Source organism: Colobus angolensis, unplaced genomic scaffold (assembly GCF_000951035.1).
Source record: "Colobus angolensis palliatus isolate OR3802 unplaced genomic scaffold, Cang.pa_1.0 Scaffold181, whole genome shotgun sequence".
NCBI lineage: Eukaryota > Metazoa > Chordata > Mammalia > Primates > Cercopithecidae > Colobus > Colobus angolensis.
In genome coordinates, this window is record NW_012114944.1 from 5,415,027 (window position 1) to 5,434,917 (window position 19,891).

The 19,891-nt window shown below is 37.0% G+C and overlaps 1 long non-coding RNA gene across 1 annotated transcript in view; it reads right to left on the reverse strand.

Annotated features, from left to right (window-relative positions):
* LOC105509960 overlaps positions 1-18,413 on the reverse strand; it is a 222,799-nt gene extending 204,386 nt beyond the window's left edge. Inside the window, exon 1 of the long non-coding RNA XR_001001500.1 lies at positions 18,296-18,413. This is a non-coding gene — a long non-coding RNA (uncharacterized LOC105509960). The remainder of the gene's footprint in view (positions 1-18,295) is intronic.
* Positions 18,414-19,891: the final 1,478 nt, after the last annotated feature.

Genomic DNA, 19,891 nt, shown 5'->3' on the forward strand with positions numbered 1-19,891 from the left:
TGTTACCACAAATGACAGAATTTTCTTTTTTAAGGCTGAACAGTATTCCATTGCATATGTACAATAGTTTATTTTCATTATCCACTCATCTGATGATGGACATGTAGGTTGCTTTCATATCTTGGCTATTGTTAATAATGCTGCAATAACAGGGGAGTGCAGACATCTCTTCAGCATACTGATTTCAGTTCCTTTGGATATATACCCAGAAGAGGACTGCTGGATCACATAGTAATTCTATTTTTAGTTTTCTGAGGAAGCTCCGTAACATTTTCCATAATAGTGATATTAATTTACATTTCTTCCAACAGCACCCAGGGGTTCCCTTTTCTCCACATCTTTGCCAACACTTATCTTTCATCTTTTTGATAACAGCCATTTTAGCAAATGTAATGTAATAGCTCATTGTGGTTTTAATTTGCATTTCTCTGATCTGAGCATTTTTTTCATGTATCTGTTGGCCATATAATGCTTTTTCTAAGGTAAGTGTTAACTAGTGCTCACTCAATTCAAGTTTTTGTAATGCAGCATTTTTCCTGCTGATTTAAAATGAATTTATAACATAACTTGTTGTATGTTAATGTTATATACACTTGTGACTCTTTTTAGACTTTTAATTCTATTGCTGTGATCTACCTATCTACTTCTAAACCAGTTCTAAGTAGAACAAATTATTACAGCTTTATAACATTTTAATAACTTATAGGACAAGTCTCCCTTCATCACTTTTTAAAATATTTTTGTTAGATATATTTTATTTTTTTGAATGTTTGTAACTTCATCTAAACTTTAGAATCATGTTGCCAAATTTTCAACATCTGTCATTGGTTACAATTAATTTGGTTACAATTTAATTTGTAGAGGAATTTAGAGAAAATTTACACTTTCATAATTTTGAGTCTTTTCATCCTGAAATACGGTCTCTTCACTTATTCAAATCTTCTCTTATCCCTCAGAAAATTTTGTTGCTTTTTTCATATAGTTCAGCGCATTTTCTGCTAATTCCCAGGTTTTTTCTATTATATTCTCTAGCTGGTTTTTGTTTGTTTCTAACAATGCTACTATGCACACACACACACACACACATATGTACATGTGTATATGCATATGTACATATGCATGTATATGTGTGTACATACATACATAACTAACTAGATAGCCTACCAAAAATTCATATTAGCCCTAAAACCTCTTCATTTGATTACCTTATATATTTTAAATATTTTCTAGGTTATAATAATTGCATCCCTTCTTTCCAATATTTATACTTATTCTTAGTTTAAGATAATAGCTAGGAACCATCACCATAATAGCGTTAAATATTTTCAGTGATATTTGGCACCTCTAATGGAATGCTCCTAAGGTTTCATCATTAAGTAAGATGTTTATTCTTAGTTTCCTATAAATAGTATGTTAAAAAAAATCTACTTCTGGTCTTACCTTACTGGCAGTTTGAATTAATTAATAGAAAATATATTTTATTAAATGCCTTTCAGGCATCATGTTTGTTCCTCTTTTAGCTCATTAAATGTTGATAATTACATTAATAAATTTCATGTTTATCCAAAAATCCTGAACTAAACCCTACATTGTAGTTATATTTAATATTGTATAGAAATCAATTTTTATATTTCTATGGAATATTTACATCTATTTTCATAGGTGAGATTGATACAGTTGCATATGTGTGTTTGTGCGGGCATGCTAGTTTGATCAGATTTGGATATCAGAATTATGCCTGCTTCAAAAAAACTGAATTGAGAAAATTTCTGTATATTTCTAATATTCAAAATATATACTTAATAAAAGAGATATCTGCTCCTTGAACATTTTTAGGAATTATCCACAAAAATTATCAGTCTAACATTTTCTGGGTAGAATAGATCTTCAACAATCTTTACAATTTCTTGTATAATTGCTGGTGTATGCAGATCTTCTTTAATTAATTTTAGAAATTTGATTGTGTGTGTGTGTGTGTGTGTGTGTGTGTCTACAACCTGGAGGTAGTCTCCAAGATTTTCAGTGAAAGTGATACCAAAGCTTGAATTTGGGATGCTTCACATACAAATCTTGCTCTGTCTGTAAACTTCCTTAAGAAGTTAGAAAAAGAAGACCAAACTGAACCCAAAATAAGTAAAGATAAGGGCAGAAAGCAGCCAAATAGAGACAATAGAGAAAATCAACAAAGCTAAAAGTTTGTTCTTTGAAAAGTATAATAAACTTGATGAACCCCCAACAAAACTGATAAGGAAAATCGTCCATTTGTCATGACTTTCAGATCCATTAGTTAAAGATAAGTGTTATGTTCATATGCAATTTCTTATTTCCCTTGTATCTGTGGTTTCATGCCCATTTCCAGTCTCATTTTTGTGTCTGTTTTTCTTCTTTGATTTGCCTTATTTGATTTATCTCAACATACAAAATAGACTTACATTTCATTCTGTGCGTTTACCAATTCTGTAACTTACGCATTTAATTTTGTTAGTTTTCACATCCTACATTCTCAGTTATATTCACTGTTATTTTTTTTTTCTTTTTTTTTTTTCTTCAACTCTTAAGTTCCAGGCTACATGTGCCAGATATGCAGGTTTGTTACACAGGTGTACTGTGGTATTTTGCTGCACAGATCAACCCATCACCTAGGTATTAAACCCAGCATCCATTAGCTATTCTTCCTGATGCTCTCCCTCCCCCGTCCCCACCCCTGATAGGCTGCAGTGTGTGTTGTTCCCCACCATGTGTACATGTGTTCTCATCATTCAGCTCCCACTTATAAATGAGAACATTCGGTGTTTCGTTTTCTGTTCCTGCTTTAGTTTGCTGAGGACAACGGCTTCCAGTGCTGTTCATGTCTCTGCAAAGGACATGATCTCATTCCTTTTTATGGCTGCATAGTATTCCATGGTGTATATATATCACATTGATCCCAATTTCTTTATTCATTTTTTTCATTTCTCATCTTTAATATCAAAATATGTTTAAGGCTACAAATCTGCTCTGAATACTATTTTGGCCATACTTATAAGGTATTTTAATAGGCTTTCTTAGAATTGTATTTGTATTGATATATAATACTTGTACATATTTTGTGAGTGACTGTGATATTTTTATACCAGTATACCATATGTGGTGATCAAATCAGGGTAATTGGGATATCAATCATTGCAAACATTTATCTTTTCTTTGTGTTGGGAACATTACAATTCTTTTCTTCTAGCTATTTTGAAATATACAAGTTGTTGTTAACTGTAGTAATCCTATTGTGCAATCAAACACCAGAACTTATTCCTCCTATCTAACTACATTTTTGCACCCCTTAACCAACTTCTCTTTATCTCCCTTACCCCTCAGTCTCTGGTAATCACCATTCTACTCTCTACCTCAATGAACATACTCTTACATTTTTAGTAGTAATTTTCATGTCATTAATCTATACATTTTCTCTTGGCCCCAAAAAGTGATTTAGGAGAGTGTCTGTTAAAATATTCAAGAATTTATGTTTTTTTCTCTTGTTAACCATTAATCATCAATTTCAAATTTTCATAACATTGTCAGAAACTGTGGCCTCTATATTTTCTGCTTTGGGAAATTATAGTTTTCTATCTGGACTACCATATAATCACATTTTGTAAATGTTTAAAGCGGACACTGGGAAAGAATATATATTGTCTCTTTGTAGTTTAACATTTATCACTGATTTTTATATATCCTCATTTCTTTATATCTTTATTTTCTTTATATCCTCATTCTGTCAATTACCGAGAGTTGTGTCAGAAATTTCCTGCAGTTATTGTGGTCACTGCAAATCCCTCCTGTATTTATAATAGTTTTTTTTATATATTTCAGATATAAACATTTCTTATGAAGTATATCTTTATCAATACAAAATGCATTACCGTTTCACTTAATGTTTCATGTAATGCTTTTGCCTTAAAATCTACTGTCTGATAATATTGCTACCCATCTGTTTGTTCTTTACTACAATTTTTGCCCAAATTTTATTTTTAACCTACCTAGGTCATTGTTATAATGGCATATATAAAGCTGTTAGTTTTGTTTCTATAGAGGTAAAATATACATACTATGAAATGCCCAATCTTGAGTATACAATTCAAGTTCTGATAAATGTATATACCTATGTAACCACTATCCTGATCAAGAAATCAAAAATATCCACCACTCCAAAGTTACCACATACTCCCATAGTCAACCACTCTTCTTACTTCTATCAACATAAATTTTGCCTGTTCTAGAAGTTTATATAAATAGAATTGTTCAGTATGTACTCTTTTGTGTCTGGCTTCTTTCGCTCAATATGTTTTCATGATTTGCTCTTGTTGTTTCACATATCAGTATTTCATACTTTTTTCTTCCTAAGTAGTAGTCTTTTTAATGAATTATACCACAATTTATCTTCCTGCTTACAGACACTTCCTTCCAGTTTGAGGCTAGTATGAATAAAGTTGCAGTGAACATTCTTATACATGTCTTTTTGTGGGTATACATCTTCATTTCTTTTGGACAAATACCTAGAAGTAGAATTTCTGGGCCACAGCATAGGTATATGATTAATTTTAAGAGAAACTGCGAAAAATGTTTTCCAAAGTGAGGTACAATTTTATACCCTCATCACAAACTTCTCCAATTTTAGCCTTTCTAGTGGGTGTAAAATGGTATCTCATAATTTTAATTGGCATTTTCCCAAAGACTAATGGTATTGAGCAATTTCACAGATAGCGTATTGGCTATTTGTACATCTTCCTTGATGAGCTACATGCTCAAGCATTTTGCTCATTTTCTATTAAGTTGTTACTATTACTGATTTGTAGGAGTCTTTATTTATTCTGGACAAAAATCCTTTGTCTCCAATATACGTATTGCAAATATTTTCTCCCACTCTCTTTTCCATTTTTGTTATGGTAACTTTTGATGAGCAAAAGTTTGTAATTCCAACTCATCACTTTTTTCATTTCTGTTTAGTGCTATTTATGCCCTAAGAAATATTTGCCTAACACAAATTTGTGAAGATACCCTTTGCATTTTCTTCTAGAAGTTTTATAGTTTTAATTTCACATTTGGGTCTATAATTCATCTCTAAGTACTTTGTGGGTTTTGGTGTGGTCTTATAGAATTGTGTTATTCATTCCATTTTCCAATTGCTTGCTGCTGATTTATAAAAATACATTTTTTATATTGACCCTGTATCCTTCAGTCTTTTTACATTCATTTATTAGTTCTAGTAGTTGTTTTGTAGATTCCTGAAGATTTTCTATGTACAATAATCATGTCTGTGAGAAAGAGGTGGTTGTACTTTCTTTCGAAGCTTTATAGCTTTTATTAGTTTAGTGGAAAGTAATTGTAGTTTTTGCTAATATTTATTTTTCTTGCCTCATTAGAACAGGTAGGACCTCCAGTACAATATAGAATAGAAGTAGTAAGAAAGGATATCCAAGCCTGTAATCCCAGCACTTTGGGAGGCCGAGACGGGCGGATCACGAGGTCAGGAAATCGAGACCATCCTGGCTAACATGGTGAAACCCCGTTTCTACTAAAAAAATACAAAAAACTAGCTGGGCGTGGTGGCGGGCGCCTGTAGTCCCAGCTACTCGGGAGGCTGAGGTGGGAGAGTGACGTAAACCCGGGAGGCGGAGCTTGCAGTGAGCTGAGATCCTGCCACTGCACTCCAGCCTGGGCAACAGAGCAAGACTCTGTCTCAAAAAAAAAAAAAAAAAAAAAGAAAGGATATCCATGTTTTGCTCTCAGTCATGAGGGAAGGCTTTTAATATTTCAGTGTTAAATATGATGCCACTATAGGTGTTTTATAGATGTTTCCATCAGGTTAAAAAATTTCATCCTTTTTTTTTCTGCCTAGAGACAGGATCTCACTCTGTCACCCATGCTTACAAGCAGTCGACCTGACTCAGTTTCCCGACTAGCTAAGACTACAGGCATGCACACTACCATGCCTGGCAAACTTTTGTTTGTTTGTAGAGACAGGGTATTGCTATGTTGCCTAGACTGGTCGCTAACTCCTGGCCTCAAGTGATCTTCCTGCCTTAGCCTCCCAAAGTACTAGGTGATATCATTAGGTTCCTCATGATAGTGAGTTCTCATGAGATCTGATGGTTTTATAGGTGGTTGATAGTTCTTCTCGTGCTCACTCTTCTCACCTGCCACCATGTAAGACGTGCCTGCTTCCCCTTCCACCATGACTGTAAGTTTCCTGAGGCCTCCCCAGTCATGCAGAACTGAGTCAATTAAACCTCCTTCCTTTATAAATTACCCAGTCTCAGGTACTCGTTTATAGCAGTGTGAAAGCAGACTAATACACTAGGATGATAGGCATAAGCCATGCACCTGGCCTCTTCGTGTTCTTCATTTGCTCAATCAGGAATATTTGAACTATTTCTGAACTTTTCTGAACTTATTAAGAGGACTATATCATTGTCCTCCTTTATTATGTTAATACATGAAATATATTAATTGATATTTGGATTAAACAATCTTGTACTCCTGGGATAAACCCCACTTGGTCATGATGTATTAACCTTTTTATATATTGCTGTATTCAACATATTTCATTAAGGGTTTTTGTGTCTATGATCATAAGGAATATTGATTAGTTTTCTTTGCTTGAAATATTTTTCTCAGATTTTGGTGTCTGGGTAATGCTTGCCTCATAAAATGGGCTCCTCAATTTTCTGAATTTGCCTAACTTTAATATTATTACATAAGGGTTTGTGATACTCACCAAAGAAACCATATGGATCTGGGATTTTCTTCATGGGGGTAAAGTTTTTTTGCCACAAATTCCAATTTTTAAATAGATATAGGGCTATTCATGTTTTCTATTCCATCTTGCATTAGCTTAATTTGAAAACATGTCTAATTTATTGAATTTATTAGTATACCATTTTCATAATATTCCCTTATTATTCTTTTTTTTTTTGAGATGGAGTTTCACTCGTTGCCGAGGCTGTACAATGGCGCAATTTCGGCTCACTGCAACCTCTGCCTCCCAGGTTCAAGTGATTCTCCTGCCTCAGCCTCCTGAGTAGCTGGGATTACAGGCGTGCACCACCAGGCCCAGCTAATTTTGTGTTTTTAGTAGAGATGGGGTTTCACCATGTTGGTCAGGCTGGTCTCAAACTCCTGACCTCAAGTGATCCACCCACCTCCACCTCCAAAGTGCATGAGCCACCATGCCTGGCCTCTCTTATTATTATTTTAATGTTAGTATGATCTATAGTTATATAACTTTCATTCCCAATTTTGGTCATTTCTGTTTTCTCTTTCCTTATCAGTTTTGTTGGGGGTTCATCAAGTTTATTATACTTTTCAAAGAACAAACTTTTGACTTTGTTAATTTTCTCTATTGTCTCTATTTGGCTGCCTTCTGCCCTTATCTTTACTTATTTTGGGTTCAGTTTGGTCTTCTTTTTCTAACTTCTTAAGGAAGTTTACAGACAGAGCAAGATTTGTATGTGAAGCATCCCAAATTCAAGCTTTGGTATCACTTTCACTGGAAGTCTTGGAGACTACTACCTCCAGGTTGTAGTCACACGCGTGCGCACCTGCACACACACACACACACACACGCTTTGCCTGAGCTTAGGAGCAAATGTTCATCGTTCCCACGTGGACTGTTTCTGCTGCATATTGCAGTACATTGTACAAGACCCAGGGCCAAAGTTCTGATGGACCAGGTGCACTGTTTTGAACATGTCTAGGAAATCCACTAGTGCATCATCATGGCCCAGACTAAACAGGAGTCTGGACTTTCAGGCAAAGATAAGGTCCTAAAGTTTAAATCTCTTTTTCACATTTCTAAAGACTTTCCTAGGAAACCAGCAGGGAGAGGGTTGTCTCTGCATCACTGTCTATATAAATCTGAGCTCTTTAGATATAAAGGTTACTTATTCTGGACCATGAACCATGGATATCTATAGCTATAATTTTTTAGGTTTTAGCACCCTGATCAACAAGTGCTGTCAACCAATCTGAGCTAATTAAAAATTCTAAAATTTGAGTTGGTGGGAGAAAAGGTGTGTGGGCAGGTTGGGATAGGAGGAAAATAAGGGAAGAAGACTACTACAGTTTCAAACGCAACTGATGATTTCAAACACAACTGATGATGTAAGCAAGGGGTTCAAAAATTGCAAAATAAGAGCTACTCGAAAGGCTGAGGCAGAAGGACTACCTGAGCCCAGTACTTCAAGGACAACCTGGGAAGCATAGTGAGAACCCATTTTTTAAAAAAAAAAAAACTAAAAACAAATTGGAGAATTAAAAGAATTAGGTCTGTTGCCCTCCTAGTTGGAAGTCTGTAGAAGCCCATGATTTCCAAGGAGATTTTAAACCTAGAAAGTAAGTCAAAGCAATTAACTTGGGTTTTCTGAATATCTTCTATTTCCCTCAGATTTTCTCCACATCTCCTTTCAGCAGTATGTCTTCTACAGTTTATTAATTTCCATTATGGCCTTAAATCTGTGGAAACTTTTCTCCATTGTGAAGTCATGAAAATTGAAAAAGAATCTGGAGGAATAACATACCATGAGACAGACCTGCCTCCAAACCAGCCTCCCTCCAGTTTCTTTACTACCCAGAGCTTCACCAGGATAATCAAACAAACATAGAGGTTGCGGGAGCTCTAATGCAGCAATGAAGGTGAAGGTGAAGCCTGCTTGCTAAGAACAATCTGCTCTCATAAGACATTTAAAGAAAGGTAATATTTTTGAACATTTTTCTGTAACTGAATATTAAGGTATCAAATATACAATGCATCTTGTCTTTTATCCTTTCAAAACGATTTACTGAATGTCCACTATGTACCAGGCATTGTGCGAGGAATAAAAAGATTAAATGGCAAGCAAAGAAACAGAGAAAGCAAGCTTAAAGACAGTTGTGAATGGAAAAGGTGGGAATGGAGAAGAAAACCTGAATTGTTAGTGAGTTCCTTTATTACCAAAGACTGCATGTTCTTAGACCCTTGAATCAGAAAAAAAAAAAAAGTAGTTATGTTGGATCTCTGCTGACATGAATGGCAGGGAGTGGGGTGTGTGTGTGTGTGTGTGTTTGTGTGCGTGTGGCAGGTTTTGGAGAAGATGAGGGAGCATAAGGAGAATACCTCAATTTCTGCCCAATAGAAGTGGGAGGATGGAATCACTGATGTTCCAGAAGCTAAGAAAGGAAAAATGTAAATTATTTTCTTTACGCATGTGGTTTGCACAACATCCTCCAACATAAGACTCCCACTTGGGTCCTAAAGTTGGAAAAATCTGGGGAGTATAAAGAAGGGGAACAGAGCAACAAGACTTGACACAGTATGCCAGATGTCAGCACTACAGACTGACTTCCAAAGGGGGAGCTTTTACAGATATTCTCCAGGTGCATCAGTCATGTACCTTACGAACCTGGAATTAATGACATTTGTGTAAATTACAGAGATATATTTCTCACACAACTCCCTGTGTGCAGCAGGGTAGCAAGGGAAGAGTTCTTTAAGTGGGGATAATCTGAAGAGCCCTTAAGAACTCCCTACTCCAAACAGTATTTCCCATGTTGACTGAAATTCTTCATTTTGTTTCACTGCTTCAGAACCGATTAATCTGTAATCATCTCACTGTAACTGCAGAAGCATAGCATAGTATAGTAATTAGTGTGAATTCTGAAATCAGATTGCCTTGTTCACCCTGGACTTCACCACAAATTGCTCATGTGACTTTGGGGCATGTAATTCTTAATAATTACTGGACTTCACCACAAATTGCTCATGTGACTTTGGGGCAATGTAATTCTTAATAATTACTAAGAATTACATTGACTGAACATGTAATCATGTAGCAAGAATGGGGTCAAGCACTTTACATGCATTAACATGTTATCGTCAGTCCTCTCAACTCCTTTTGAGGTAGGTATCATTATCATCATTATCATTTTACGGAGGAGGGAATTGAGGCATATATCTAACTTTCAGATCCAAAACTGGGAAGTGGGGAAAGTGAAATTCAAATCTAAGCAGACTTAACTACTACACCACAGTCCCCTCATTTAAACCTTCTAAGCCACAGTACCTACCTCATAAGATTGTTTAATTATGTTTAAGATAATGCTTATAGATTTGATGGAGTGAAAAAAGTCTGCAACACGATTACTGTTATTTCAGATAAATGAATTCTTTTAAATATTGGAGGAGAACCCAGAAAATCCAATTCAACTTTATTAGGTGCAAAGGTGATAGAGTGATTAAGACTTGATTCCTGCCCTCAAGAAGCTCACAGAATTCAAGGCTTGATTACATTGCTCCACTACACAAAATCCTAACAGTTCTACATTGCTTTCAGAAAGCTCACATCTCTAGGTTGGCACAAATGGCCCAACACAACTGCAAGTTTTCTTACTCTCTGGCTTCATCTCCTGCCACTTCCTTGTTCACAGTCCAGCTTGAGACTTACCATTCCTCAGACATGCCATATATTTCACATTTCCATGTCCTATGTGCTGTTCCATCAATCTGAAAAACTCCCTTCCCTACCTCCATTTCTCCACCTTCAGTATTCAACTCAACTCTTTCCGGAATACCTCACCTCCTTTTACATTATTCCTCACCTCCTTCTAGATTAGCTGTTCCTTCTCTGTATTCCCAAATAATCCTCTGCACACATATTGCACTTATTACATTATACTGAAACTGCTTATCTGCCTCCTCCATTACTCTCTTGAGTTGCTCAATGGCAGACTGTCTTAGTGGTCTCATCCTAGCTCCCAGAACAATGTAGGTACAGTAGACACTCAATGAATGTGTAGAACAGATGAACAAACTGTAATTAGTGCTCTAATAGAGTACACAATTTTGTTTTTTGTTTTTTTGTAGAGGCAGGGTCTTGCTGTTGACTAGCCTGGAGTACAGTGGTGCAATCACAGCTCACTGCAGCCTCAAACTCCTGGGCTCAAGCAATCCTCCCACCTCAGCCTCCTGAGTAGCTGGGACTACAGGCACACCACCACCATATCTGGCTAATGTACTAACTTTTCTTTTTGTAGAGGCAGGGTCTCGCTTTGTTGCCCAGGCTGATTGTAAACTCCTGGCCTCAAGTTATCCTGGTGCCTCGGCCTCTCAAAGTGCTGGGATTACAGGCATGGGCCAACACGCCGGGCAAGTATAATTTAATGGAATAATGAGAAGAGAAAAAAATTGAATGTCTATGATGACTTGACAAAGGTGGTATTTGAATTGGTTCTTTGTAGAAAGATCGTTGTTTTCTAGAGAAACAGAACCAATAGAAGAGAGATCGAGATAGACAGAGATACAGATTGATGAGGAGGAACTGTCTTACATGGCTAAGAAGGTTAAAGAGTCCCATAATCTGCTGTCTGCAAGCTGGAGACCCACGAAAGGTGGTGGTGGTGTAATTTGTCTGAGTCCGAAGGCATAAGAACCAGAACTGATAGCGTAAGTTCTAGTTCAACTTCAAAAGCCTCAGAACTGAAAAGCATAAGGCATATGTCCCAATCCAAGGGCAGGAGAAGACCCATGGGCAGGAGAAGACTCAAGCATTCAGGCAGAAAGGGGGAATTCTTCTTTTTTGCATCTTTTTGTTCTATTCAGGCCCTCAACCGATTGGCTAACGCCCATCCACATTGGGGACAGCAATGTGCTTTACTCCATCTACCGATTCAAACTTCTTCTGGAAACACCCTCACAGACACACACAGGAATAATGTTTAACCAGGTATCTGAGCATCCTGTGGCCCAGGCAAGTTGACACATAAAATTTACCATGACAGTCCAGGCATGGTGGCTCATGCCCATAATCCCAGCACTTTAGGAGGCCAACGTGGGCCGATCACAAGGTCAGGAGTTCGAGACCAGCCTGGCCAATATGGTGAAACCCCAACTCTACTAAAATTACAAAAATTAGCCAGGCGTGGTGGCAGGCGCGTGTAATCCCAGCTACTTGGGAGGCTGAGGCAGGATAATTTCTTGAACTCGGGAGGCAGAGGTTGCAGTGGGCTGAGATCATGCCACTGCACTCCAGCCTCGGCAACAGAGCAAGACTCCATCTCAAAAAACAAAAAAAAAATTACCATCACAGAGTTTGAATCAATGGATACATGCAGAGGACCTCCAACATAAAAGGACCTCCAAATAAAAAAGCCCCTGGAAAAAAACTCCTGAGGTATAAGCAGACCCCTGTGACTAGAGCATAGGGAAGAAACATGAATGATAAGGACACAGTAGCAATAAAACGGAAGTGCAGAGAATCTATTCTCAGGCAATTTCCAATTAAAAATCTTACTGCTGCAAATAATTTGTTCAGCTCTCAATTCTTTTATTTGTATTTCTTCTCATTTATTCATAAATGACCCTTGATAACCTACAGCAAAAATACAACTATGTGTGTACAAGGAGGGATCATAGCAAAAGGACAGAAATGAAGAAAGGAAAATAGTAGAGAAAGAAAAATAGGAGGAAACTATTCTAAATTATAATACCAAGCAGATAGGAGTGTATTCACCTGTATAGGAGCAGAGACCATGTCATCAGCAGGTTGATTATTCTTTTTTTTTTTTAACTTTCTCATTTCTGACTACATATATAGCAGACCCATGCTAACTTAGGATGCAAAGACAGATTCCTGGAGGCAACCAATATCATTTTAGAAAGGAAACCTTTGGCCCATGGGATTTCGAACTGCACCTAATAAGCCAATGGCATTGCTAACAAGTCAGTGATATTTGGGGTATAGTATTCAATACAGGCTACGTAACACAAGGGCAAAAAGTGCACAACTACTTCACTCATTCGGCCAGGCACGGTGGCTCACACCTGTAATCCCAGCACTCGGGTAGGCAGAAGCACAAGGATAGCTTGAGCCCAGGAGTTAAAGACCTGCCTGGGCAACATAGTGAGACCCTGTTCTCCATAAATAGGAAAAAAAAAAAAATCAAAAAAAATTTAATAAGTTGGAATTCATTGTGCTCCCTGGTTAAAATGCCAATTCAGTATTTACTGCACACCTATTATAGGAAAGACACTGTTTTGGCACAGAGAGGGATACCTGGAGGAATTTGGTATGATCCAGGTCCACTAAGAACGCACAGAGTAGGTGAGACAAACGTGTACATGATAATGCAATTCAGAGTGTGGTGAGTATGTTTAAAATGCAGGATGGAAGGAAAAAGAAATCATCCATTAATCTTAACAGGAGAAATGGAGTAAGTTTCATGGCAGGGCCAAAAAGGACTCCTAAAAAAAGAAAGTTTTTATTGTGTTTCTTCATTTTATAATTGTTTTAATTATAAAGGTAATACATGTTTACTATAGAAAATCCAAAAATACAGATAAGAAAAAAAAAAAAAACCCCACAAACCATACATTTCTGTATATCCCATTTATTTATTTATAAAAGTGAGAACATATTGTACCTAATTTTCAGTAAGCTGGTTTTTAGGCAACAATATATTATAGCCATCTTTCCATGTTATTTATTATGCTTCTATAACTGACTTTTATATTTAAATAGATGCACATCAAAAGGTATTAAAGAGTACACAGTAAAAGCCTGACTCTCTCATCCCATGCCCCATGACCTTATAATTTTAACCAGAAGCAGCCACTGTTACATTTTTTGTGATCCTTCCACAGTTTATTGTGATCCCTCCACAAATATTCTATGAATATATGAGCATACATGTATATATTTCTCTTTTTAAGTAAATGGTAGCTGTGAACACACAGTTTTGTACCTTGCATTTCTCTCCCCAGTTGGTACATATATCATTGCCTCTCAGTGGCAGCAGTGTTTCAATGTATGGATATACAATAATTTACTCAGTCCCCTTTGATGGACATTCAGAATGTTTCCAACTCAGTCCCCTTTGATGGACATTCAGAATGCTTCCAATCTTTTACTATTACAATATGGCTAGGTATACCCTCCAAATGTAAACATGCATATGTTTGTGGGTATATCTGTAGGAAAAATTGCTAGAAGTGGAATTTTGAGGTCAAAGAACATGTATGTCTTAAAATTTGACAGATATCACACAGTGCCCTCCATTAAGGCGTTCCTAATTTCTACTCCTTCCAACTACAAATGAGACTATTTCCACACCTGTGGCTCCCCAGCCAGATAATGTTTTCCATTTCCCTCTCCTGGAACACACATCTTGCAGACAGGTGAGGTAACGTGCCTAGTTCTGGCCAATGGAATGTGGGAATGTGAACAGAACTGATGTGTGTCGTATCCAAGTCAAAGTAACTGAAAAGAAAGTATGCATTCTCCACCCTATCTCTGCAATTCTGTCAACTGGAAACAGAAGAATTCAAGACCCTAGGGAATGGTGGATCCCTATGATGGAAGGAGCCTAAGTCCCTGAGTTACCACACAGAAAAAAACAACTTGTCTGCCAACCAGAAACATCCGCAGTGGACTATATTACATGAGGGAAGAATAAATTTCTATTTTACTGAGACACTGAAATGTTGGTGTTTGTTGTAACATCTTGCTTTTCCCTAATACACCAAGATACCCTTTTTTATATAAACATCAGATCTACAGTTCTGAAGATACTCTTAGGGAATGTTGCTCAAGTATTTCAAAATTAACTTTCAATGTTAACTATGATATTGGTGTGCTGTTAAGAAAATAGCCTTCACTTCCTGGATTAATAAGAGCTGTTTTTTGTTTTCTTTGGTTTTTATCAAGAATGAGTAGTGAGGTCGGGCGCAGTGGCTCAAGCCTGTAATCCCAGCACTTTGGGAGGCCGAGACGGGCAGATCACAAGGTCAGGATATCGAGACCACCCTGGCTAACATGGTGAAACTCCGTCTCTACTAAAAAACGAGGTGGCGGGCGCCTGTAGTCCCAGCTACTCTGGAGGCTGAGGCAGGAGAATGGCGTAAACCCGGAAGGTGGAGCTTGCAGTGAGCTGAGATCTGGCCACTGCACTCCAGCCCGGGCGACAGAGCAAGACTCCATCTCAAAAAAAAAAAAAAAGAATGAGTAGTGATTTATCAAATACCTTTGCAATATTTGTGAAAATGATTCTAAATTTTTTTCCTTAGATCTATTAGAGTGATATCTTACATTAATATTTCCTAATGTTGAAATAGTCTCATATTTCTAAAATAAACCATGTTTACTTGTATATTTTATTTTGTATATGATGTTGAATGCAAGGGAATAACTGGAAGAAAATAATTGGGTAATTCTTTAAACATGATTTATAAATTTTAAATTTCAATTGAGGAAGTAAAAAGTATAGGAGACCCTCCATAGAACAAATCTGTCATCTGGAAAAGCAGGTGAATGTGTATGACATTACTTGGATAAATTCTTGAATAAAAAGGTAAGAGAACTAAGCAGCAGGTCCAGGAGGTCTAATTGGAAATAAAAGGCAAGTTCAGAGAGAGAACAAGGACCATAACAGAAAAAGTAATAATCAAAAGATAATACAAGAAAACTTCCCTCAGGAGGAGACTAGAATTATGAAATCAAAAGGGCTCATTGAATGCCAGACAGGATAAATGAAAAAGGGCATATACCTGTATATATCCTAGTCAGATTTCTAATTTCTGAGCTTCAAAATAAAACAGAAAAGCTTTTAGAAGGAAAGAACAGGTTACTTATGAACAAATGAGCATGAGGCTGTCATTGGACATGGTTAAGAACACAGACGCTGAAGTAAGGCTACCTGGGTTCAAATTTTGGTGTGAACTTGGGTTGGTTTGCTTAACTTCTTTATGCTTTTGTAAAATAGGGACAATATTACTACTTAGCTTTTCAGGTTGGCTGGAAGCAACATCTGATATAATACATAGAAGAGCCTAGCACATACAGTCAGTATACTTCTATCTGTTAACATCAAAAGCTGTATCAGTGAGTCAAAATTTTACACACTTTTGAGAAGACAAAAGCCTGAACACTGCTCAGAACATAGCGTACAGCACTAATAGTCTGAAGAACTGCACAACAGCCCCACCCTAACATCTCTAATGGTAGCTGAGCCCCATGCTAGTGAGAAGTGAACTGGTGGGCAGAAGGAATCTCATTGACTTATTTCAATTAATGTGAGCAGGGCAAGAACAATAGTTTTTTGGCCTGGAGCTGAAGATTATTGGAGATGAAAAAAGTTGTAGGCTCTGTCAGGGTAAAAGGACACACAGTGAAGTTTCTTAAAGTCAGCAGGGACAATTCTACAATTAATAGACCTTATTACCATCAGGGACGCTCCATAAAGTAAATTGTAATGAGACTTGTGGCTGTGAGATTTGGGTATCATAAGAAGTCCTTTCATTAATACAGCTAATGTTGTCTGAGCACATCTACCACATGTGAGGAACTACATTGGGGATCTAGCTGTATACAAGACACGCCAAGTCCCTCCCTCAAAGAGTTTACATACATAGATCACCTTAATTAATATGATTCAAGTTAGAACGCACATATGACATAAGAAATGAATCATTCTAAAACCATTAACAAAATCTCTCTCTCATACACACCCAACCCCCTTTATCTCAATTACACAAGAAATGAAAAAGTCAACTTGTAATATTGTTAATAATGAAAAGTCAGTTGCTACTTAATTTAGTCCCATTTTCTATAGTTTGCAAATGTAAAAGCTAGCACAACAATTTGGTGGAACTCTTGAGTAATCACTTCAATTCTTCTTTCTGCCAAAGTAATCAGTGACTGCCTTTTGGAGAAAATATCGTATTTTTCACTTTATACTGATTTACTCCTCCAGTTTGTGTTCAAGATATTTGACCTCTGAAAGTTTAATAAGCACTTACTAAACAGCACCAACCAGAAATATTTTTAAAATTCCTTTCTACCTACTAGCCAAAAATTCCCCAACCCACTTGCCCATCTTCAAACAGAAGCGTATCTCTTCGATCCAAAAGGAAGATAAAGCATTAAATGGCATATAACGAATTTAGTGGGTTGAATGGTGGCTCCTGAAAAGACACATCCATGTCCCAATCCCCAGGACCTGTGAATATTACTTTATTTGAAGAAAAGATCTTTGCAGATGTAATTAAGGATTTTCAGGTGAGATCATCTTGGATTATCCAGGTGTACCCTAAATCCAGTAACAAGCAGATTCTCTTAAAGTCAGTCCTTAGAAGAAAAAGGCAGAGAGAGAGATTTGAGACACACAGAAGAGAAGACACAGAACATAACAGAAGGCTATAACGACCACAGAGGCAGAGACTGGAGTGAGGCAGCCACAAGTCAAGGAATGCCCATACACAACAGAAGCTGGAAGAGGCAAGGAACAGATTTCTCTCCCAAAGAGCCTCCAGAGGGAATGTGGCTCAGCCAACATCTTGATTTTGGACTTCTGGCCTCCAAAAGAGTTAGAGAATAAATTTCTATTGCTTTAAGCCACCTAGTTTGTAATTTGTTACAGCAACCCTATTTGCTTCAGTAAGTCTGTTAGCCTCTCAGAACCTCCAAATCTGTACTACTATTACCCTGAGTAATCTTATCTCTTTTGATAAGAATCAAAGGAGATCTTGTATATGAAAACATTCAGAGTATTATAAAGTCCCATACAAATATGAATTATTATTCTTATACTTTACCTGGAATTTCAAATCAGTTTGGAACCTGGGCTCTTTATTCAAGTTCTTTGTTACGGCCCTTCACACAAATTAATACCTGCCTAATTTCAGCAGTGCCAACATTATATCAGTTATTATTATTTTAGAGATGGGGTCTTGCTCTGTCCCCCAGGCTAGAGTACAGTGGGGCAATCATAGCTCACTGCAGCCTCGAACTCCTGGGCTCCAGCGATCCTCCTGGCTCAGCCTTCTAAGTAGCTGGGAATACAGGCACTCACCACCACATTGGGCTTGCTATTTATGTATTTATTTATTTATGAGTGAATGAGATGGGGTCTCACTATGTTGCCCAGACTGGTCTGGAACTCCTGGCCTCAAATAATCCTCCTGCCTCAGACTACCAAGTCTCTGGGATTACAGGTGTGAGTCACCACAGGCCCCATATCAATTCTTAACATCAACTTTTATTTCTAGAATTAAGCTGTCACTAATGTACACAGTATCTCTTTAGTACTAGGATTTAATGAAGTCTCATTACCACTAACCTTGTCATCTGTTTTACTTCCCTCCAGATATCATCTATTATCACATCAATTTAGTAGAGAGATTATCTAATTGGTTTATTGGCCCCATTTACATTAACAAATCAGTTTTAACCAATTTACTTTCAATAATATCTGTGAACTCCTTAACATAATCATAATTATTTCTCTAACTAACCTTAATTATTCCACACTGAATTTTTCTCAGCTAAGAATGAACCATTAATAATTCTCTTTCCTATTTCTGGTTTTCCCCAACAGGTAGATTCTGATCTATGCCAGACCTAGTTCTTCTTCCCTGAAATAAAGTATATTTATGAAGTACAATAATAAATTAAGGCTATTAGCTCCACAAGTTATGCACAAAAGTTAATTTTGTAACTCTATAATCTCATTTCATTCACACAGAAGTTTATATTTTCTATAGAATTTTTCCATTACCATTTCATAAGAAAGGCCACCAAACATACTCTAAGTTATGGAATAGCTGGTCAACTGCAAGCTTCAATTTTTTTCCTTCAGGGCAAGGAAGTTTGACATTAAAAATAAAGAAATGGCATGTTGATAATGGGATCTGATATGAGAATTTATTTTCTTATGCCTTTTAACCACTCTTTTCTATATTGAATTTGAATGGTATTCAAATCTTAGATCTAACAGAGTATCATAAAAATATTATTTTCTGAAATTCTGCCTCTTCAGAAATCTTTAAACAAACATAAAAGAATCTTTCCCAAACAGAAGTTGAAACAGTAAAAACTTCAATGGACTCTGAGATTTGCAAATGTAACAATCACTTACAATCATTATCATTAATGATTTAGCCTTAAGATGAAATGTCCTTCAAGAATGCATTAGGTGCACCAGGTGCAGTGGCTAATGCCTGTAATCCCAACACTTTGAGAGTCCAAGGTAGGAGGATCCCTTGAGCCCAGGAGTTCAAGACCAGCCTGGGCAACACAGGGAGACCTCATCTCTACAAAAAGTGAATAAAATTAGCTTGGTGTGGTGGTGCACACCTGTAGTCCCAGCTACTTGGGAGGCTGAAGTGGGAGGATTGCTTGAGCCCAGGAGGTAAAGGCTGCAGTGAACCGAAACTGCACCACGGCACTCCAACCTGCGAAATAGAGTGAGGCCTTAAAAAAAAAGCATTAGGTGCTCCTCCTGAGTCACTAAAGTATGGGTGATGTTATTTTAATATACTTAACTTCACTGCTTTTCCATAGGTAGCAATTAAATCATTCCCAAGATGCAAGTTAAACATTTCATTCTCAGGATCACCAGTAAAAATTTCAAATCAAAACTGAGGAAATCCACAGCCATTATTTTGTATAAACATAGATTAATACTACTCTATGGCATAACCCACAACTTTAAAGATTTATCCCCCTGTGAATGGGATTATAAAGGTACCTACTATATCATCTCATACCAATAAGAAGTTTAGCAACAAATGTCTCCTAATTTTCATGATCTCCACGTGGCCTATATAAAAGTAAGCTGTGAACCTCTTCCAAGTAGCCTCTACATTTTTCAATCAATTTCACATGAGACTGACAAGATATGAATTATCCTGAGAAATGTGTTAAGTTTCCTGACAAGTAAAGCCTGAACTAAGATCTTCCTTAAGTAGTCTAACTCTACAACCTCAGAATTCTTAAGAAACTTAAAAAACATCCTAAGAGGTCATCCATTCCCCTCATTCATCTTAGCAACCATGTGCAGAATCTGGCCCCTGGCCACTAGAGGGGGTGTTTCTTCTATTGGTTTCTCT